Below are 23,550 nucleotides of genomic sequence, written 5' to 3'. Positions count from 1 at the left end.
CAAGCAGGGGGAGCGGCAGGCAGAGGGAGAAGCAGGCTTCCCACTGAGCAGGGAGCCCGATGTGGGGCTCGATCCCAGGACCCGGGGATCATGACCTGAGCCGAAGGCAGACGCTTAACCGACTGAACCACCCAGGCGCCCCAGCAGTGGTTTTTAGTATGTTCACAAGGTTGTGCAGCCATTATGACAATCAATTTTAGAGTATTTCATCACACCAAAACGTGACCCTGTGCCAATCAGCAGTCACTCCTCATTCTCCCTTACCGACAGCCCCTGGCAACCACTCATTTACTGTACATCACTATGGTTTGCTTCTTCTGGACATGTCTTTTGAATGGAATCATACATGTGGCCTTTTATGTCTGCTTTCTTCCACTTAATATAATGTTTTCAAAGTTTATCTATGTTGTAGCATGGATCAGAGTCTCATTCCTTTTTATAACTTAACAGTATCCATAGTATAGATACAGCATATTTTATTTATCCGTTCATTAGTTGATGGACATTTGGGTTGCTTCCACTTTTTGGCTATTATAAATAATGCTGCTATAGATAATTGTATACAGGCTTTTGTGGGGACATATATTTCAATTCTCTTGGGTATTACCTAGCAGTGAAATTCCTGGGCCAAATAGTAACTTTATGTTTAACTATTTCAGCAGTTGTCACTGTTTTCTCAACTTGCTGCATCGTTTTACATTTCTACCAGCAATGTATGTGGGCTCCAAGATGTAAATCTTCACCAACATTTGTTATTTTCCATTTTTTTCTAATAGTCATTCTGTTGGTGCTAAGTGGTGTCTCACTGTGGTTTATTTTATTTATTTATTTATTTATTTATTTATTTATTTATTTATTTAGAGAGCGCATGCAAGCAGGGGGAGGGGCAGAGGGAGAGAGAGAATCCCAAGTAGACACTGTGGCGAGCACAGAGCCTGACATGGGGCTCCATCCCAGGACCCTGAGATCTTGACCTGAGCTGAAATCAAGAGTTGGACACTCAACCGACTGAGCCACCCAGGCACCCCTTAACTGTGATGTTGATTTGCATTTACTTACTGACCACTGATGTTGAACATCTTTTCATGCGCTTATTGTCCATTTGTGTATCTTCTTTGGAAAGATCTCTATTGAAATTCTTTGCCTATTTTAGAATTGGGTTTTTTCTCTTATTATTATTGAGTAAAGATAGATAGATAGATATAGATACAGATATATATTCTGGATATTAGACTCTTATCAGATACATGATTTGCAAATAATTTCTCCTGTGGGTTGTCTTTTCACTTTCTTGATGGTATTCTTTTTTTTTTTTTAAGATTTTATTTATTTATTTGACAGAGACACAGCGAGAGAGGGAACACAAGCGGGGGGATAGGGAGGGAGAAGCAGGCTTCCCGTGGATCAGGGAGCCCGATGCGGGTCTCGATCCCAGGACTCCGGGACCGCGACCTGAGCCGAAGGCAGACGTCCAACGACTGAGCCACCCAGGAGTCCTTCTTGATGGTATTCTTCAAAGCACAAAGCCTTTCAATTTTGATGAAGTCGAAATTACCTATTTTTCTTTGGTTGGCTATGTTTTTGTTTTGTTTTTAAAGATTAATTAATTTAATCTTTAATCTAATCGCCACCGAGCAGGGAGCCCGATTCAGGGCTCGATCCCAAGACCCTGGGATCATGACCTGAGCCAAAGGCAGATGCTTAATCGACTGAGCCACCCAGGTGCCCCATATTTCTCTTAACATTTTAATCCTTTCCTCTACCACCTGCCAAGACATTTATGATATTTTGACTTCACTTAGCATGGGTCATCACTTTTACCATGCTTCATAGAAGCCATCTTACTAGCAAGTTTGCACCATTTCCTGGGGGCTTTTTCAGGGTGTAAATTTTATACTTTGGGAGAGCACACACAAATTGTTATCTAATCTCATGTTCTATCCCCCCCTTAATCAAGTACTCTCAGAATCTAGTCCCACATGTATTCCCCTACTTCCTGCAGTCTGTGCTGGTTAGATCTTTTTGCTCCTTTGGGGTCTGGTTTCTTAACTCCCTTATCATGCCTAGCATGTCCCCAGCTGGGTTATGCTGCCCCTTAACCCTAGTTATAGATTTAGTGGATAGGAGGGTAGGTGGGGGCAGATCCTGAGGGGTGACATGTTGTCTTGCCAAGAGGCCCAGGCATTGTCTCAAGCAAGGGGAAAATGCAGCTCTTAGTAGGGAAGGGTAGCTTACTTCTGCAGGCTCAGAGGGTCAAGAGAAATCTGGGAATTCAAGATTTTGGGGGGCATCAACTCAGATGTCCGCATTCCATGTGCCAGGGTCTTATTCTTTCCCACCCACAGTGCTGTCTCTAGCATAGGAGACCTACTTTAGTTGGTAGTTTAACTTTGGAGCTTGGCTACCTAATGATTTAGCTCAATCTGGTCCTCAGCTTTCTCTGCCATTCTGCTACAGGTAATGAAAGCCTCTTGCTATGAAAGAGACCTTCTGGCTCTCACACTTGGCTTTCAGCTGTCAGCTAGTCACTCTCTCAGCTTTTTTATTTCTTTGCCTGAAGTTTCAATGGAGCTAAACAATAGCCATTCAATCCCCTTACAGTTACTCTTTCCTCCACATAGTGCAGCAGCTAATACATTCTCTTTCACTGGTATACTATCCCAATTAACCACTGGTGAAAGTCTTAACAACTGGGCTACTACCTTGTGCCAGGGGTGATCTGTACTCCATCTATCACCAGTGACGAGGTCCTCCTACCAGCTGAGTGGCGAGTGATCCAGATCCAAAACTCCATTTTATTGTCTGCTTTCTCAGACCTCTCCTGGCTCCAACTGCAGCAGTTTGGGTTTCCTAGGAAGCAGACTCTGAGGCGGACTTCAGTGTTCAGGATGATTATTAGGGAGAGCTCTTGGGATCAACATCTGTGGATGGGAGGGGAAGCAAACGGGATTGGGCGGAGGTAGAAGTTGATCTGAGCTGCAGGTTGATAGGCTCAGCTAACCCCACTGGGAGCTTTTGAGTGGAAATGGCCCGTCAAGGTTGTCTTACACAGGGCCAAAATAGCCAGTCCTTTCTATCTTTGCCATGATCAGCCGTTGAATTTGGGCCACCTGGGAGAGGGGCATCTCCTTGGGCAAGGTGGCTCTCTGCAGATGAAGCAAACCCTGAAGGAGATGACAGCTGACAGCTGTGTGCTGATCACAGTTCCCACAGCTGGGCAACAAGTCCTTCCTTGAAGGGCCTCTGGTCCATGCAGCTCAATGTCTGCCACCAGATATCATGTCAGGTTACTCTCAGATTGTTCAGATAAAAAAAAAAGTTCATTATGCTATATATTATGCTATATGCACAACTTTTCTGTAAGTTTAATTTAAAAAATAGCAAAAACATACTTTCAAAATAAAAATCTTTTTTTTATTTTTTAAGATTTTATTTATTTATTTGTCAGAGAGAGAGAGCGAGCAGAAACAAGGGGAGGGCCAGAGGGAGAAGCAGGCTCCCTGCTGAGCAGGGAGCCCGATGAGGGACTCGATCCCAGGACCTGGGGATTATGACCTGAGCCGAAGGCAGATGCTTAACCGATTGAGCCACCCAGGCATCCCAAAAATCTTCTGTAAAAAATGAACATACTTATATAAATTAAATATGACTAAAGAAACACCTAAAAAAGAACGCCCTATTGCTGATACAAAGAAAGGGAAATGACCAATTATACCCAAATTTAAAAAAATAACAAAAATAAAAAATAAAAATAAAAGAAAACAAGCAAGGGGAAGGATGTTGAAAGACAAAAATTCATTTGAATGAGTAAAACACGGATCACCAGAAGAGCTGGTGGGAAATAAGGCTGAAAGGCAAGTTGAGGCTTCATCCTTGCTGACACGACATACCTCAGACTAGGGCAAGAACAGAAAATGCTTGTTTCATCACAGCTAGCCTGTGATTTTAATTTTACCTCACCTCTTCTGAATAGGTAAAGTCTTTTCCAGATTACCTTTAATAGTTACCGTTTCCTTTTTTCACCTTCCTTTTGTTCCCTCCCTGTCCAAGGCCGTCATGGAACTTGGAATGTGAAGATGTGAGTCTTCGCTCAGCTTCCCCAAACGGGGATGAAAATTATTTTTAGGATGAATCTCTGAGTCACAGAGGGAGGAGGGAAAGAACCATTTTAATCTCTTCCTTTCCCCCCCTTCATAACCTGCTGTACAGATAAATCATTTTAAAATTTTGTCTTTTTCCCTCTTCCCCAGCAATCATTTGCCTTTTGTTTTTCCTTTGGAAACAGTATCTATCAGTCTTCATCAGAAGCTTCTAAAAATGGAAGACATTTGTCTTTGCTGAATGGACCACAGACTAAATTAAAGGAGATTGCCTCAAGCCACTTTCATGTAAGTAAATTTATTTATTGTAATACTGATTGTTGGGATCCGAGAGGTCGTACACAGTTACTCCTCATCCCCTCTTCACTGTCCCCTCTGCTGCACCTCTGCTGGGCTCTCCCTCCTGTCTCTCCTAGCTCGAGAGTAGTAGAAGGGATTCTTGCTTTCAGTGGGGAGATGCAGGCAGAGACTGTGTTCTGGCCATCCACCTTTGCAGCAACAGGCTTGAGCATGTCTCATGCTTCACTATTTGACCACATTTCTTTGAGAGAGAAATAAGCATGGAAACAGTGAACGTTGCATTTTCTAAAAAGTTTCTACCAATTTACACAATAGACAATGGGAAAAAAATCTTAGCCAACTAAGTTACCAAGAAAGTGGGGAGAAAGTTCTATTTTGGATAAAGTAGGCACTGGAAGAATATCTGTGGAATGAATTGAATGAAAGAAGAGAGAGCTGGCTTAACTTCAGAGAACCAAGCTTTAACCAGGCAAGCTTCTGGATGAAAATGTTAATAACACCCCTTATTTATGCGGTTGTTTAGCATTTTCAGAGTGCTTTCACACACATTATCTCAGGTGATCTGTGGAACAACCCTGCAAGGGAGGTATTATTGGTACCATTAAAAAAAGAAAACAAGATTCAATGATTTGCCTGAAGCTTAACAACTAATAAGTGGCAGAACTAGGGCCAGCACTCAGGTCTGCTATCTACTGTTGGTGCCAAGATACCAGATGGATTTTTCTGATTTCAAAGTGGAGCCCTCAAAGATTACTGCTGGGGGACTTGTCTTATTTAAAACTTTCAGGGAGGGCGCCTGGGTGGCTCAGTTGGTTAAGCGACTGCCTTCGGCTCAGGTCATGATCCTGGAGTCCCGGGATTGAGTCCCGCATCGGGCTCCCTGCTCAGTGGGGAGTCTGCTTCTCCCTCTGACCCTCTTCCCTCTCGTGCTCTCTGTCTCTCGTTCTCTCTCTCAAATAAATAAATAAATAAATAATCTTTAAAAAAAAAACTTTCAGGGACTGCTTGGAAGCAGGCTCATATAAAAAACGTCACTGGGCTGAGATGTCCTTAGGCTCTCCAGTGTAGTAAATACCAAGCAGATGGATCTAAATTGAAGAAAAGATAAATTGCACAAAGTTATGTGAGTGGACAGAAGTATGGCAAATGAGTTTCATTCTATACTAATTTTGGATAATGTATTTAGGATTGTTAGTCTGAGGCATACTTAAAAGAAGATGAGTTTGGAGCTATGTTTTATTTCAAGAAAGAGAACCATGGGGGGCGCCTGGCTGGCTTATTTGGTAGAGCCTGCAACTCTTGATCTCAGGGTCATGAGTCTGAGCCCACATTGGGTGTGGAGCTTACTTAAAAAAAAAAAGAGAGAGAGAGAGAGAGAAAGAGAACCACAAGTTATTGTTGACTGTTTCTTAAAGTCATATAAAATGCTAGGTCTTGTTGCTAAGAATGTGGAAAATAAAACTGAAAGCATTGTTTTCTCTTACATTCAACAAAATGATAATGAAGCTATACCCGGAATGATGCACCGAATTCTGCCTCAAAACTTTAAAAAAAAGGAGCCTCATAGATACATGAGGTCATAATAAAGGGCCATTAAAATAATCAAATACATTCCCAAGAAGACAGTTGCATTAAAAAAAAAAGTATTAAATAAGTGGATATTTGGAGGAAATCCTTACCTTTCTGAAATTTATGTCATAGAGAGCAATTACAATATTCAAAAACACTTCATTTTCAACAAACATTTCTTGAGAGAACATTATATTCAGGCCCTATACTCAACTTTACAATGAATAAAACACAGAAGTTCACAACCATTGTCAGAGAATACCAGACTGGTTGGATCTTTAGTCCAAATGAGCACAGCTTTTCTTGTGTTCTTAGTGGATTGGCATCTGGTTTGCGTACACAGTCTCTAGGGTTTGGTAGGCATGTGCTGGTTGCCAGAGGCCAATCACCCCTGGTGAACCAGCAGTCAAGTTGTTCCAGCTACAAATCTGCAGGATTGGACTCTTCATACCACTGAGAGGATAAAGTGAAGTTATTGCATTAATTTTATTGATTGATTGATTGATTGACAGTATGCTGTGCATGAACAGGGGGAGGGGCAAAGGGAGAGGGAGAGAGAGAATCTTAAGCAGGCTCCACGCCGGGCGTGGAGCCCTATCTCATGACCCTGAGATCACGACCTGAGCCAAAATCAAGAGTCAGACGCTTAACTGACTGAGCCACCCAGGCGCCCTATGAAGTTATTACTTTTAATAACCTTCTCATTAACGTTTAGTTGTTTACGTAGGTCTTACAGACACCATCCTTCTCTGTGGTTAGCATTTCTGAGCTAGGAAGGTAGAGACAGCTCCTGTAAGATCAAGATATGTTCCCAAAAGTTGACTTCTAACTTGGTTGTTTAAAACTGAAAATACATTTTCCCCAGAGAAACAATGTGACAAACCGGGGTTAGGTTCTCAGGCCCACTCTTAGGAGCCCATTAGCACATAATCAACTCTATGAGAGAATGAGAACTGTGACCACAGCATTGTTTCTACGGTGAAAATGTGCACCAGCAGCGGAAGAAGGTCTTCCTTCCTCCCCCACTTCCTACCTCCATGAGTAATGAAGCCAGTGTGTTTACTACAGGAAATGCAGCTCCTAGTGTGGGTGGCTGGGCGCTGTGGCAGCCTCGAATGCCTTATCCACTGGGCAGAGATAGTCTCTCATCTCTCCCGCCCTAAGCCTGTCAGTGAGGAGAGTGGGAGAAGGTGGGGAGTCTTTCCCCAACTCACCTTTTTCAGAATAGGGCTGTTGGGATTCTTTTGAGGGGTTCAAAGCCATAATTTCTGGGGCCCCTTGTTCAAAAAGAAAAAAAAAATGCGTCTAAAGGTACTAAAACAGAAAGCTTTTTTCCTTTCTTCTGGTCTTTCTCTCTGTCTCGACTTGTTCTGGTGTTTTTAATTTAGATAGACAGTTTATTACAACTATTTAATATCATTCCAAGTAAGGAAATATTTTGGTTATTAGCATGAATTTTATATTGTACAATGCCAGTTTGAAATACAAGCGCATTTAACTCCTATGTGAAATCACCAAAATGACACAATTTCTGTTTTGTAGTTAGACACGGATATATATTTTCTTCTTACTAGAGCAGTGGAAACACTGCAGAAAACTGACTTAACCATTATTATTTCACTTCTTGATACACACACATTCCACCAATACTGTCTGAGGAGTAAGAAAGGACTGAAAGGAAACGAAAATGTTTTCAGCATAGGTGGTTGGCTAATACAGGGAAGAAACGCAAGAAAGAAAAGGTACGATAGGGTTCCTTGGTCTTTTGTGTTTCTTAGAATGCCATTCCTTCTTTCTGTGTTCAAAGCAAGTTCTGGTTTCAGTGGAAACATGGCCTTTCAGAGCTATCAGCACCGCCACTTATTTAGCTGTAGGCATAACACACCTTGTATTAATTTGCTTTGTTTCACTGAACCCCAGCCCGTTGTGGGTCTACCAGAGTTCTGTGCTCATGGGGCACCGGGAATGCTGTATGTGAATGGGGCGGCAAGGCACAGTGGACGTGCATATTGTGTCCTCTCTTGCTCACATGCATGCTCCATTGTCTCATCAACAGCACTACGAAACACGAGTTCAAAGATAAAATTGTTAGGCATTTCAAGGTGGCAGCAATGGAGTATTAAACCAAGCATGGGATCTTTCTGAATGTGGGGTTCTGTATTATGCCCTGGGAGTGGGAAGGGTGGGGGAGGGGGCAGAGGCCTGTGGCAGCCTAGAGTGGGCATTCACAAAGATAGAGCTACCCAGGGTGGGCAGATGGATCCTAGGCCTCCTGAGGGCCTGGGCAATTTCCTTTCAGGACACCACACCTAGGGTATTATTCGACACCGTGATGGCTTCGGTCAAGCCCCCAGAGGTGGGCACTGACCTCTAGGGATGATGACATTTTCAGGAAAGGGTATGCCGGTCGTGCCAACGACCGGGTGGCAAAACATTAGTCAAATAGAAGGTGAAAGATAGGATTGTGGAAGGCAGACCTACTACACCATATTATAAACTAGTTGATTACTTGAGTACTCAGAATGATCAATGTAAATAATCTTCCGCACAAGTTTACTTAGAGTTATAGATAGCGATTCCCTTCTTCCCCAAGTGACAGATAACTTGTCTATTTTGGAGTACAAAAGGGAAGGGAATGACCTTGTATAGTGAAAGCTGCTTTGTCCCCACAGTTCAAAATATTTATCACTCTCTGTGGATGAGCTAAAGGACATCATGTCTATTTTCCTTTTATTTACAGTAGTCATGTGGCAGAAGCCTGGGTTGTTCTCAAAATTACTCCAGTAGGTATTTCCCAGTACATTTAAGTGTTTAGTTACATAACCATTATTCAAGAAGAGTACAGATTTTTGTGTCAGAAAGCAATTTTATTACACAGAAAGCCTGGCTTTGTCTAAAAAATTAAAGTAGCTTACTGCAGCTTTTCTACAAAATCCCATTTATTATAGCCTAAGAGAATGATACAATGTTTATAAAGTGTTTACCTGAAACAGGCTACTTGGTTGGAACTTGATAAATGATACTATTACCATTCTCCCTAGGGGAAAGCTCTTTGTTGTCTCATCAAGTTAAATGTGAGATCTCTGATTTTCATTTATAGGTGTCTCCCATGCAAAAGAGCATCCAACTGATCTGCCTCTTAGTGAACCTTACATACAGCTTCAATTGATTTTGACTGAAAATATCCTCTTCATATTTTTTTTAAATTTAAATTTATTTGAGAGAGAGAGAGCGCGCGCACGCTCGCAGGTGGGCCAAGGGGCAGAGAGACAGAATCTTCAAGCAGACTCCCTGCTGATCATGACCTGAGCTGAAACCAAGAGTTGGATGCTTAGCCCACTGAGCCACCCAGGTGCCCCCCCCAAAGATTTATTTATTTATTTAAGAGAGAGAGAGGGAGAGCGTGTGCATGTGTGCACAGGGGAAAGGGCAGAAGGAGAGAATCTCAAGCAGACTCCCTGCTGAGTGCCGAGCTCAATGCAGGGCCTGATCCCATGACCCATGAGACCATGACCTGAGCTGAAACTAAGAGTTGGCCGCTTAACTGAGCCACCCAGATGTCCCACCCTTCATAATTTTTAACTACAGTCAATGCTCATTATTCACAGATTCTGTGTGCAAATTTAACTACTTGTTTCAATTTATTTGTCCCAAAGAGTATGAACTATAAACCAGATGTCAATCCATTAAGAACACAAGCAAAGCAAAATCAATTGTCAGTATTTTTACAGTCATTCGCCGACATGCACAGAGTGGTGAAATATTTGTTGCCCTATGTGTATGTTCCCATTGAGGTTGAATGAGGCAGTACTCTGCCTTCTAGTTTCAACTCTCATGCTATAAACAAGTGTCTTTTCCATGGTCTATTTAGTGCCATGTTTTTTGTCTTTTTTTCTTCTTTGTTGGTGATTTAGGTGTTTAAAATGGCCTCTAAGCATAATATTGATGTGGTGAGTAGTGTCCCTAAGTGTAAGAAAGGTGTGATATGCCTTCCAGAGAAAATATGTTAGATAATCTTCATTTAGCATGAGTTATAGTGCTTTTGGTCATGAGTTAAATATTAACGATCAACAATATATATTAAATTAGGTGGCTCTAAAGAGAAACACACATAAAACAAAATTATATTGACTGGGTTGACAAAAATGTTGTGTGTGTTGTGACCAGAGGCTTGCAGGAACCTAATCCTGTATTTCCCCTAGGAGCAATGGCTCAGCAGTCACTAATTCAGTGTTCTTGATGACTTTATAGAACAAAGCTACCATGAACAAAGAATCAACTGTACCCGGCAATGAATTTCTTCAGTGGAAAGTTATTTTATTTACAAATCAAATTACAATATGTTCTTTTAGAAACCATGTCTAAGAGAGCAATTATTTTCAATTAAGAGTATACACATAGACACATAGAAGCTTTACATTAGAGAAGACCTTGGATATTATCACCTCTCTGCAAGCCTGTCCTCCCCCCATCAATTCCTTTTATAGCATCCCTGACAGGTGGCCATTGTTTTCTGATTGAATGCTTCCAGTGATATGGAGCTCACTTCACCAGGAAGTCCTGTCCACTGTGGCTCAGTTCCAATATTCAAAACTGTCCTTTCTTACGCTAAGCCAAGATCTTCCTCTTGAAAATTGCCCTCCTGATTGTTTAGATTTGAACTCCAGACCAACACGGAACAAATCTACTCTCTCCTCTGCGTAAGAACTGTTTATCAGATCTCTTTTCTGCAGGTTAAGTAGACCCAATTCCCTCAACTTTTCTTCAGAGGACAAGATTTCCACTTTTCCTGGTTGTCTCTTCCAAATGAATCCTAATTTGTTACGTATGGTAGCTCTTTTTATGTGATATTTACATTTGAACACATAAGTTCAGAAATCCTGACCTCAGCAGCACAGGTCTGGTACACTTGTGACTTGCATGCTGTTTCACTTTAACACAGTTTACATTATGTTAGTTTTTTGGTGGTTGCTCACACTGCATTAAGATCTGTAACTTATTGTCACAGTTTCAGGTCAAGCTGAATCTCCCAAATCCTGGCCCTTTTCAAATGAGTTTTTTTAAAGATTTTATTTACTTACTTGAGAGAGAGAGAGTGAGAGAGAGAGGATGATGGCGGGGGGGAGGAGGTAGGAGGAGAGGGAGAAGCAGACTCCCCGCTGAGCAGGGAGCCCAATGTGGGACTCAATCCCAGGACCCTGAGATCATGACCAGAGCTGAAGGTAGATGCTTAACCGACTGAACCACCTAGGCGCCCTCAAATGATTTTTCTGAACAAAGATACTACACTTTATATTTACTGTACTTACATTTAACCTTAATGTCATCTCTTTAAAAAAAAAACAAAAAACAAACATGATTTTGAATAGTTATTCTGTCATCTATCATTTCTGATCTCTTTGAGTTCTTAAATTTGGTATCTTAATTCAAAATATTGACAAAAATATTACTTAGGACTGGCCAAAAGGGAAAAAGAAAGTCTATATTACTTTTTTTTGAGAACTCAAGACCTCAAGATTTGTGTCACTCCATTAGTCAGCACTGTTTGAATCAACCTTTGTTTGCAATAATATAAACCCATTATCTCTTCATCTCATCCAAAAGATGTTTTGACTTTTTGAATTGCCCAATACTTGTTCAGTAATGTAATAATCCTATCAAGAAAGGAAGTGGTATTTCTTTTTTCAGTGTTTATTTATTTATTTGAAAGAGAGGCAGAGAGAACACAAGCAGGGAGAGGGGCAAAGAGAGAGGGAAAGGGAGAAGCAGACTCCCTGCCCAATGGAGAGCCTGACTCAGGGCTCCATCCCAGGACCCTGAGATCATGACCTAAGCCAAAGTCAGACGCATAACCGAATGAGCTACCCACATGCCCCAGGAAGTGGTATTTCTTTGTAATGATTTACTTGAAAACAATCCATGACTCCTACTAACAGTTATATTTTCCCTAACACACTGTGTTCAATGATTTATATTGTAAAATTTCCAGGGATTGGCATCAAGCTTAGTGGCTTGTATTTTTAAAATCTGTTTTTCCCTCCATCTTGCAAATCATGATATTGGCAGTTTATCTTAATAGGAAGATAATAATCAAATTGGGAAAAGATAAAACAAGTAGCCTAATGTGGGAATTTAAACTCAAATAGGTGAAGTGGGAGCTCCTGGGTGACTCCAGACTCACCCCTCACTCATCTAAGCATTCACCAAGACCAGCTGATTCTGCCCCAAGAATATCACTTGTATTGTCGTCTCCTTTCTGTGCCCAGTAGAGACACATTCTCTCCCTTTCTTTTTCTCTCATGCTTAAACCAGAGTTTGGATTGGGTTTTCCATCACTGTGACAGAATTCTGACTTACTCAGGAAAGGGTGGCTCTTAGAGGACATCAGAGTATTGTTATCAGATTAAGGATGCAGGGCAGAAAAAACAATGGATTCTCCTACCCTCTCCCTGTCTCCAATTTCTTGTTCATCTAACCTACCCTTCCCATATATGCCAGAATCATCGGTCTAAAATACTAGTTGTGGGGCGCCTGGGTGGCTCAGGTCCTGATCTCCAGGTTCTGGGATTGAGCCCCATGTCGGGGTCCCAGCTCAGTGGGGAGTCTGCTTCTCCCTCTTCCTCTCCCCCTGCTTGTGCTCTGTCTCTTCAAATGAATAAATAAAATCTTAAAAAAATAAAATAAAATACTAGTTGTATTATCTACTAGTTGCATTGTCTCCTACTTCCTTTAGCATAAATCCAGAAGTTTGACATAAAATCAAGGCCTTCTCAGTCTGGCACTAACTTGTCTTCATTCCCCTAGGCCTGTCAGATTTCTTCCATTTCCGAAGTGTGCCCTGCACATTTATGCCTTTGTACATTTTTTTAAAAATAGGCTCCACGCCTAGGGTGGAGCCAAATGTGGGGCTTGAGCGCACCACCCTGAGATCAAAGAGTCGGATGCTTAACTGACTGAGCCACCCAAGTGCCTGCCTTTGTATGTTCTGCTCTCTCATTCAGAAATCTTGTTCCTTACCCTTCCTGATGGAATCAAGCCCAGCTCAGATATTTTCTCTTCTAGTTGAACCTTTCCTGATGTTCTCATTAATTGTTCCTTCCAATAAGAGCAGGTAATTTGCATTTCTGCTCTGGAAGCACTCATCTCATGCTGCTTTATGGTGTACTTACTTGATCCTCTCCTGCATTACTCCACTACAATAGTGGCTTTCAGACTCTTTTAACAATAGCATAGTTTGTAGTAATAACGGGTGATAAGTAGAAATACATTTTACATTGTTATCCAATTGGCACATTTATATATACCTTATTTCATCAAGTTTAAGAAATACTTCTATGTTATTATTTCTGAAATCAGGATATAGCAATAGAGTATCATATTTTGATAAGAGATATTGCTTCCTTTTTTGTTGTTGTTGTTTTCCCTTTCAAACAACAGTACATAAAGTAATGGTGTGTCATAATTTATGACATTTCAGATTTGTTGAAATATAGTACATAATGGAAACAAAAGTTTCACAAAACCATATTTACCCTTTATTGTGGGCAATGCTCTAGTTTTTTGCTCTATTTCCTTAAGAAAAAAAATGCTGGTCATAATCCACCAAAATCATTTCACTACTTACTACTGATTCATAAACTGCAGTTTGAAAAACTGAGAACTGAGACTATTTACTGACATACAATAGGATTAAGAACTCAGACGGACTACAGTAACATGACTTTACAACTCCACTGTTTGCAAAAACATGACTTGAATTCCAAGAAATTCTTGCCCAAGAAAATGAAGTTGCAAATAACTTAACTGCAGTTTCAGGAACTTCCTCAAAGTCTTATTTATCTGAACAATAGACTACTGACTGACATAGCCTTCATCAGGATAAAGAGCCTGCTCCTCAACACAATTACTCTTGGGTTTATCAAACAACTGTTTACTCTTCTAGGCTTGCTTCAAAACTCTCCCCTCCCTGTAATCATCCTAAATGATTATATCACAAATTTAGTTCAGTCTCAATCATGCTTTCATTGAAAGACTTGTCTTAAACCAGATGCCCTGAATCTTCTATTCTACACTTGACCTCCCTCTTTGAGATGCTACTAAGACTGTCAACACAGTGGTATCACTTGCTGTTGTAAGCAATAAACTTAGCTTTGTTTGATCAACGGGTTCTTTTGGTGGTCTTTGCTGGAAGTCAGGAGCTGACACTACATTATAAGCTCTCAAGGGAAAACGCAGTATTTATTTATTTTCCTCCTACCTCCTCCTGGTGATGATGAAGCACTAATGGACAAGGAAGGAAAGGTGTCTCAGGAATCTGAGAGTATCCTATTGCAGGGACAGTAGAGATGTATAGTGGTCACAGGTAAGGAGCTCTTGCTGCAGAGAGGCTGCACCCACAAATTAGAAATCCTACAAGTTGGACCAGGCCTTCCCTTTCTCTTGGTTTTATCTACTCACTTTATCACACCTGGTACTCAGATGGTATTGCTTTAAATATAAAAAATAAAAAACATTCAGGTTCCATCCCAACCACTTAACTTCAAGCTACTATGTGATCTTTAAAGTGGTTATCTGCCTCAAGCTTGAAGCTTGAAGATGTGTCTAATAATGGATAAGGGACTGCCAAACGTTTGGTTCTCATCAGAAATGATTAAGTCATTGAAAAAATATGCTGACCCGCGTCTCTAATTTCATAAATACCTACATAAATTTCCCTGACCCAATAGGCCGTGGTAAATAAAACAAGTTTGCTCTCATCCAAATGGTCCCAAGAAGGCACCAATCTACATTTCCCACTACATCTCACAGTACACCCCTTCCCAAATTCTACGATTCAGGCCTAGTCCCAGCTCAGCAACAAGCCAGGTGCTCTCCTCCTTCCTGTTTTCGCTCTCACAGTTCCCTCCGCTCTCCCCCTCTCCCTCGCCCCCTCCGGTTATGTTGGGCTCCTTCTGATCCAGCTTCATGAAAGGTCACCCGTGGCGACCTCACTTAGAAGCCTTCCTCCGTATCCTCAGGCAGAATTAATGACCTTCTTAGCATTTGGCCTCTAACAGCGTTTGCCTGGTACTTCGGCTGTTGTCTTCTAGCCAATCCATCTTCAGGCCCAGCCTTTCGTGTTCCCGGCCCATCCCTGGGCACATGGACGAAGGCTCATTCCTCTTGGATCGCCGGTTGCTTTGCCAGTGTTAGGTGCGCAGTAACCACCCCCCCTCCCCCTCCCCGGCAAGGAGTTTGGTCACTTTGAGCTGTAGTGCTGGGGTAAGGGCCCATCTGCCCACCTCCCCGCCAGCCCCCGGCCCAGCCCACCGGAGGCGGCTGCCGAGACCGCGTGCCTCTCCAGCCGCCCCCGCAGCGCGCGGAGCCCAGTCACCAGCGTTGGAAATTCCGGCGCGTGCAGGCGCTCGGGGCCGGGCGGGGGCGGGGGAACCCGTGGAGTGAGCCTGTGACGCGAGGGGGCGTGGCGCAGGAGACCCCGCCCCCTCTCCCTCGCCCTCTCTCGCGGGTCGGGGTTACATGGCGGCGACTGCGGCAAAGCGAGAGCCTCGGAGACGCCGCTGCCGCCAGCACAGCCGGAGACCTGAGCCGACACTGGGGGCTGTCCGCGGGCCCCGCACTCCCTCGATGAGCCGGAGAAGTCCCGTGAGTGTGTGTGTGTACGTGTGCGGGGCGCGCCCGCGGGGCGGCTCGGGAGGGCGCCGCGGCGGGCCCGGCGGCGGCGGCGGAGCCGGCTCCCTCCTCCATTGTGTGTGACCCTCCGGCGGCCGCCGCTCAACAAAGGCGCTTTTGTTCCGTCTCCGGCCCGCCCGTCCGCCGGCCCGCCCGCTCGGGCCTGGCCGGCGCGTCCCCGCGCGGGCCGGCGGGCGGCGGGCCGGGGTCCCCGCGTGGGGCCGGCGGAGCGGCCGGCGCGCCCCTCCCACCCGGCACGCCCCTCGCCGGCCGCCGGGCCGGGCCGCGCCCGCCAGCCCCGGGGCCCCGCCGCTCGGCTGCGGCACGGCCACCCGCGCCGGCCCCGCGGGTTCGAAGCCCGCCCCGGCCGGCGGGCGGCGGGCTAGGGGCGGCGGCCGGGAGGGGCGGCCCGGGGAGCGTGAGGTGGCGCGGAGTCTCGCCTTCCTGGCACGCTGCCTTCGAAATGCTCCCGCGTCTCCTCCCCCATCCCACTCCGGTGACTCGGCCTCAGCTGACTCCGGCCGGGCAAAGTCTCCAGTGGACTCGGCGAATTGCGTAGCGCACCACTCACCCGGCTGGTCTCAGAGCCCCGAAGTCCTCTGCCCAAGTTTTGAGTTCTGGCCGTAAATGAGGTAAAGAAAACTTGTCTGGGCCGGAATCCCTAATTTCTTTCCTCCGCCGGCTCCCCCCACCCTGCTGCAGCCTTTCCTTAGCTGCGTTCGGGACGTTAAGCGTTGGTCTGTGAAAGTACCCAAATGGAAACTTGTTTTGTCAGTTCACTAAAAAGGACCTCTTCGCTTCGCTGTGCGTTTTTATCTGACTTGGTGAGGTGCGTTGAAAAGTAAAGGTCTTTAGGCCGCCTTTTGTTCCTTGGCTTAGTATTTGCAGGTGTTATGTGGGAGCTCTGTGAAGCAGGATCTTTTTGATTCCTTTCCTGTTTTATTTTCTCTTTTGCTTGCTCATTGGCAAAGGTCCAATGAAGTGGTGGAATTGGAAGCCTTACTGCATTTGCAGCAAAATTCCTGTTTTCTTCAATGCTAAAAATGTTCTTAAAAGTCAGTATTAACTTTTTTTTTTTAACGATACAAGATGATTTGTCAAGGGAAAAAAAATTAACGGGGGACAAAATGGAGCGCAAACAATTCCAGAGTAATTTTCTGATTGCTTCATTCTTCTAGCCTTGTTATTTTTTAAGGTTCTGATGGACATATTCACTCTCTTCCACCTTGGGAAACTGAGGTGGAAACAGTAATTTGACTAGAAGAATGTAGGGTCCTGTCCAAACAGGGCCTGGCCCTGAAAAAGAACTACCTCTAGAGTTTCTTCTTAGAGATGTCAGATTTTAATGTTTGAAAATAATATTGAATTGGGTGGAAGAATCTCTAACATCTCTAACGAGTAGTTGTTCAAACACGTTCATGAAGGGCTTGCTTGCTATGTGCCAGGGAGTGTAAAGTCCTTTCACATATATATGTTACATCACTTAATAAGAATTGCCTGGTGAAACTTGTAAAATTGCTTATTGGTGTTCTAAATTCAGTAATTGCAGTCATCTAGGAAATATGCCAGATTTGAACAGGACATGTTTTATTATTTAGGTATTACTGTTCAGAAAAAAAAAAAATCTGGGAAACAGAATTGTTTATAAAAACCTTTATATATGACCATATTTTGGAGTTTGGTTACTTGCAAAGGAAGATTAAATGTAGTGTTTGGCTACTTTTTGTGATTAAGAAGGAATCTAAAGAAGATTGATTTGAAGATGGGTTAATTTTGTAATAGAAACAGCACATGTTCTAATGACAAGTGTTAGTGCTAAATGTGTTGCAGTGTTTTTGCATAAGTTCATTTAAGCATCGTGAGAATTCATAACTGACAAAATAGTGAGGTTTGCTGACTCAGGGTACATTACTGAAGGGGATGGGGTCTGGTAGGAGGAAGCTTAGAAGTGCTGCAAGTTTTGAGTTGGGTGATGACTCATACTGCCCACGGACTGCTACGTGGCCCTTTTTTTTTATACACTGTATTTTTTTAAATGATAGGGCTAAAATGTTTCTGTCCACATTATAATTCTCTCTCAAGAGGAGCCACAGTTTCTCTAAGAGTAATGGCTTCTTAAATTGCATTTTAAAAGGAGATCAGATATCCTACAGGTGGAATTTTATAACATTTGTTGAGAGGAAAAGGTAAAAATAGTTGCTGGTCAGTTGCTACAATTAAATGTTTCATACTAGTAGTTCTTCCCTTATTATTAAGAAAGATTTGTTACAGATTATTTATAAAAGAATTTTATGGTGTGAGTAGAAATTAGCCTTATGTTCTCATTGGTAATGTAAAAGTTATCTTTATAATATCTAGAAATTAAGTGTTGTAAACGTGCAGAAGTATTAATTGGATATAACTGAACATGAGCATTTCACTCTGACAGAATTATATAATAGTGCTTTCTTCCGATCTATATGAATTTATATATGAATTTATGATATATGTGAATTTTCTGTTTTACTAAAGACAACTTGAAGTAGGTATTGTTATAGGCACTTTTCCATCAGTCTTTTTTTTTTTAAGATTTAAAAAATTTTTTATTTGTAAGTAATCTCTACACCCATCGTGGGGCTCGAACCCACAACCCTGAGATCGAGTCACATGTTCCACCGACTGAGCCAGACAAGCGCCCCTCATCAGTCTTTTTTAAAGATAAGCAGAATGTATGGTTCCAAATTTAGGACCCACACTGAAATTTGGTAATAAGATACTTTGACTGATTTTTAAAAGTCACCATTTAGCAGGTTGGCTTAAAATAAGATTGGGAGGTGGGCGCCTGTGTGGCTCAGTTGGTTAAGCGACTGCCTTCGGCTCAGGTCCATGATCCTGGAGTCCCGGGATCGAGTCCCACATCGGGCTCCTTGCTTGGCGGGGAGTCTGCTTCTCCCTCTGCCCTTCCCCCCTCTCATGCTCTCTCTCTCAAATAAATAAATAAATCTTAAAAAAAAAAAAAAGATTGGGAGGACAAAAAAGATTGAGAATAGCAGTTTGTTTTTAAAGTGAGAAGAAAAAACTCCCCATCCCTTAGGTTTTCTTTATATACTATTTATCTTAAAGTGATTTATTTGAAGAGTTTTGTAGGTAGTAAAGTGTATTGTTAATGTGAATTAAATCTTTGGAAAGATTTTGGAAGAGCCTGACATTTATATAGGACTTTAATGAAGTTTAATTTAAACTTTAAAATATATTTCCTACTATAAAAGAAATATAAAAATACAAATACAAAAAAGTGTTGTAGATTTTCAAAACATCCTATCACCTAGAAGTTGAACATGTATTTATTTCCAGGTTTTTTTTTTTTTGTTTTTTTTTTAAGATTTTATTTATTTGAGAGCGTGAAGGTGGGGGGGTTGGGGAGGGAGCACAGAGGGAGTACTGCCTTATGAAATGGTGAGCCACACCACTGCTGTCCACTTCATTGTTTGCATTGCCCATTTGAACCGTGTATGATCTAGGGCCCCTATTAGAAAGATTGCCCAAAGGTAAGTTCTTTGTGGCATCGTCGGCTGCCCGGTGTCAGCTCCTTCAGCCTGTTTTGTGACTGTTAATTACTCTGTAGCCTGTTAGTGGTATGGGGATTTTGGTCAGTTTTATTGCTCAGAGCCCTGACTGAAACTTTACAAAAACAAAACAACAATAATGTTATTGTAGTTAATGGCTTTTTCTGGGGAGTCGCTTTTCATGTGGAGCTGATACTTTTAAGATAACAGTAGTGTGGTACAGGCTGAGTCCAACATCGTTTTTTTCTTCCATGAGCTGTGTATTTAGAAAATATAATGCGCCCCTCTGGTGGTTCTTAATGGTTTGTCTTTCATACATGTCTTTTAAATCCATTTCTGAACACTTGTACAGAGATTGAATATTTTATATGGCAAATCACATTTTTCCATTGATTTTCATTTAAATTTAGTATGTCTTCATGGAAAAAAATGGTAGCACAAATATTGTTTGTTAGAATCCTAGCATTTACTTCAGGGAAGAAACTTCCTCTGCAGAAAGTGAAATCTCTGCATTTAATTCTGTACAAACTATAAAATGTTAGTGTTTACAGAAGGGTCATGCCCATTATCTTGCCCCAGTTGCTTGACAGCTGAGGAGACTGAGGCCCAGAGAGAACTAAGATCTTAGTACTCAAAGTGTGATTGCTGGACCAGCAGTATTAACATCACCTAAGATTTTGGTAGTGCAGAATTCTTGACCCCATCCCAAGACCTACTGAATTAGAATCTGCATTTTCACAGGATTCTCAGGTGACTCAAATGCACATTCATTTCTAGAAACACTGTTAAATGATGCCTACATTGTTGCTCAGCTGGTTAGTGACTGATTTGGAAAACTCAGGTCTTCTAAGTTACTCCTTTTATTGGCTCTCCTGAAAAAAGTCAAAAGGAAAATTGAAGGTCTAATTAATCACTGTTCAATAGAACTTTCTGTGATGATGGAAGTGCTCTATTCTTTGTTCAATGAAGTAGCCAACTAGCCACATGTGACTATTGAGCACTTAACCGTGGCTAGTGCACCTGAGGAACTGAATTTTTAACTTAATTTTGATTATTTTTAAATAGCTGCAAGTATGGGCGCCTGGGTGGCTCAGTTGGTTAAGCGACTGCCTTCGGCTCAGGTCATGATCCTGGAGTCCCGGGATCGAGTCCCGCATCGGGCCCCCTGCTCGGCGGGGAGCCTGCTTCTCCCTCTGACCCTCCCCCCTCTCATGTGCTCTCTCTCTCTCATTCTCTCTGTCTCAAATAAATAAATAAAATCTTTAAAAAAAAAAAAAAATAAAATAAATAAATAGCTGCAAGTAGCTAGTGGCTACCATATTGACAGCTCAGATCTAGTTGATTTATATTGACACTGAATTTAAAATAAGCTGTAATTTAATAACTGATTAGGCTCAGTTTAATAATTTCCTCCTTCAATTACAAATTGGAGAGATGGTCAGTTTCTAACTGCCTACTTTTTCAATATGCCCAGATAGGATTTTTTTTTTTTTGCCCAGATACGATTTTAGTAGTTACTATAAAGCACTGCCAGTTTTCTGATTGATATTCTTGTATTCAGTAAAGTAGATAATCTAAGTTGCAAGAATGTGTGTTTTCCTGTTTGTCTTAATAAAGGTATTTTCACTTGGATTTTAAGAAAATTAAAAATAGTTGTTAAATAAATGTTCCTTAATTATCTTGTAGATAGCATGGAGGGGACAGTTTTTACCTCTGGCCTACGACTTCCGGGCTCATTGGTACTTGTTAGCTGCCAGATTGATCTGCTATTTTTTTAAAAATATTTTTACTGGTTTTTTTTTAAGATTTTATTTATCTGAGAGAGAGAATAAGAGAGAGAGAGAGAGCATGAGAGGGGGGAAGGTCAGAGGGAGAAGCCGACTCCGTTGAGCAGGGAGCCTGGTCTGGGACTCAATCCTGGGACTCCAGGATCATGACCTGAGCCGAAGGCAGTTGCTAACCAACTGAGCCACCCAGGCGCCCGATCTGCTATTTTTTATATTATTTCCAGGCCTAGAAACATTGGTTCTTAGCCTCCCACCTTAGGTAGTGATAAGAATCTAATCCTAAAGTAAATCAGACTGGCCTGTGTCCAAATCTTGACATTTACTATGTATGTGATTTCAGTGAAGTTGCTTTACTTCTCAGAGCATCAGTACTCTTGTTTTAAAATAAGACTTAACAAGGTACTAGTTCTGAGTAGCAGAAATAATTTGTCACTTAGAAAATGCCTGGCACTGAATGCAGATTCAGTAGATATAAATTACCTTCTCAAGCCCTCCTGCTTAGCTTTTATAGCCTTCTGTAATTTAGTCTTATGCTTGAGATTTCAACCAGGCTTAAGACATACTCTGATTTTAAATTTTATTGGTTCCCACCCGTTGCTGTAACTTCATGCTTTGCTTCACTCGTGTTTATCCCTTGTAGATTCTTCTGCTTGTGTTTTGGATTCCTTCTCTTCACTTCTTAAGGACTCATCTCTTCATTTTTCCCTTTCTATTTGGTCATCTTTATTAGTATACAAATATGCTCTCAACTATACTGTCCAGTCTGGCCACGTGTGGCTATTTACTTACTTATTTTTTAAAAAGATTTTATTTATTTGAGAGTGAGTGAGCAAGAGCACGAGAGGGGGGAGGGTCAGAGGGAGAAGCAGACTCCCCCGCTGAGCAGGGAGTCCCACGCAGGGCTTGGATCCTGGGGCTCCAGGATCATGACCTGAGCCTAAGGCAGACAGACGCTTAACCAACTGAGCCACCCAGGCGCCCCACATGTGGCTATTTAAATAAAAATTTATTTAGAAAAAAATTAGTTTCTCAGCCCTGCTCACCACATTTCATTTGTTCTGTAATTGGCTACCATATTGAACAGTATGGATATAGAAATCTGTTACAAACCCCTCAGATTCCATTTTCTCCTCTAGCTATTGTCTAGTTTCTCATTTCTCTGATCATCTTTCAAGCAAATTTTCAAGAGTTGTCTTTCTGCGTTCTCTCCACTTTGCTCCTCAACCTATTCCAGACTGACTTCTGTTAAACCATCTTACCACTTGAAATTGCTCTAATCAAGATACCAGTGATTTTGATTTACCAAATCCATCTTACAGGATCTTGTAACAGCTTTCAATATAGTTGACTATTGTTTTCTGCATATTCACCTGCTTTTCTTAGCTTATGAGACATACTCTTCTTGTTTTTCTCCTACCTCACACCTTGTCATAAGTTTTTACAGGCTTCTGTCATCTACCTGCCTCCATGTATTGGCATATCCCAGAGTTTAGTTCCTGCTCTCCTTCTAAATTCTTTCCCCAAGTGGTTTCAATTTATTAAGTGCTATCTACACGTGGGTAATTCTCAGATTTACGCTTTAGACTTCTTGCCTGAGCTCCAGACACATTATCTAGTTGTGTGCTTGATGTTACCAGTTATCTAAATAGATACTCTATGAATAGGCGTAACGTATCCAAAATAGAACTCTTTCCCATATTATTCTCCCAGTTTTCCCCATCTCAGTAATTGGCATGTAGGAGTTATCCTTAAATCTTCTTTCCCTTATCCCCCATATCTAATCCATCACCAACTTCTCTTGGTCTCCAGAATATTATTTTAATCTGTCTCCTGTTTTACATTTTTATTTCTACCAGCCTAGTGCTAGCCACCATCATCTCACTTGGCCTACTGAAATAGCTAACTGGTTCTACTTTCACTCTATTATCTTCAGTCTGTTGTCTTCCCAGTAGCCAGAATTCATCTTTTTTTAAAATGTGAATGAAACCATGCAGTTGTCTGCTTAAATCCTTCAGTAGCTTTCCTTTGCACTTAGTTATAAAATGCAGAATCTTGCCTCAGGTGTTTCTTTCTACCTGTCCCATCTTAACGCCTTATCATTCCCCTCTCTCTTTGCTCAGGATGCTGTGGCTACACTGGCATCTTTTCCTCCAAAATACCATGTTCTGTCCTGCTTTAGGTTTATTTGCTGTTTCCTCTGTTTGGAATGCTCTTCTGTCTCTCAGCAGTGCTCGCACCTTTTCATTTAGATTTCAGCTCCTTAGATGGCCATTTCCCAGCCACTCAATCATAGCATTTAGACAAATCTGAAGATATGTTATTAGTTTATTAATCTTTCCTCACTAGATTGTAAACTGGAGTGTAAACTCTTTGGAAGCAGAAGAAACTTAGCTGTACTGTTATCCACTGTACCATCAAATAGTGCCTGGCACATGCCAAATGCTCAGTAAATTTTTGTGGACTATAGAAAATGTTTGATTCCTTTCAACTTCTAAAGGGAAAAAAGTATGTTAAAGATTGTGCTGTAGTCAATGTGACATGTGATTCTGGACTGGGTCCTCTAGCTCTTAAGTACATTAT

General features: G+C 42.0%; 1 protein-coding gene across 3 annotated transcripts in view; it reads left to right on the top strand.

Moving 5' to 3' along the window:
* Window positions 1-4,217: 4,217 nt before the first annotated feature.
* MAPK6 (mitogen-activated protein kinase 6) overlaps window positions 4,218-23,550 on the top strand; it is a 50,831-nt gene continuing 31,498 nt past the window's right edge. The window contains exon 1 of one of the 3 annotated variants that reach the window (XM_036116642.2): window positions 4,218-4,388. The gene's annotated coding sequence lies outside the window, so the exon portion shown is untranslated. Of the gene's footprint in view, window positions 4,389-15,441; window positions 15,612-16,086; window positions 16,271-23,550 lie in introns of those variants that run through there. The other 2 variants (XM_036116639.2, XM_036116640.2) reach the window with 2 other exon arrangements.

Source organism: Halichoerus grypus, chromosome 8 (genome assembly GCF_964656455.1).
Source record: "Halichoerus grypus chromosome 8, mHalGry1.hap1.1, whole genome shotgun sequence".
Lineage (NCBI taxonomy): Eukaryota > Metazoa > Chordata > Mammalia > Carnivora > Phocidae > Halichoerus > Halichoerus grypus.
This window is presented reverse-complemented; position numbering and strand designations above follow the sequence as displayed.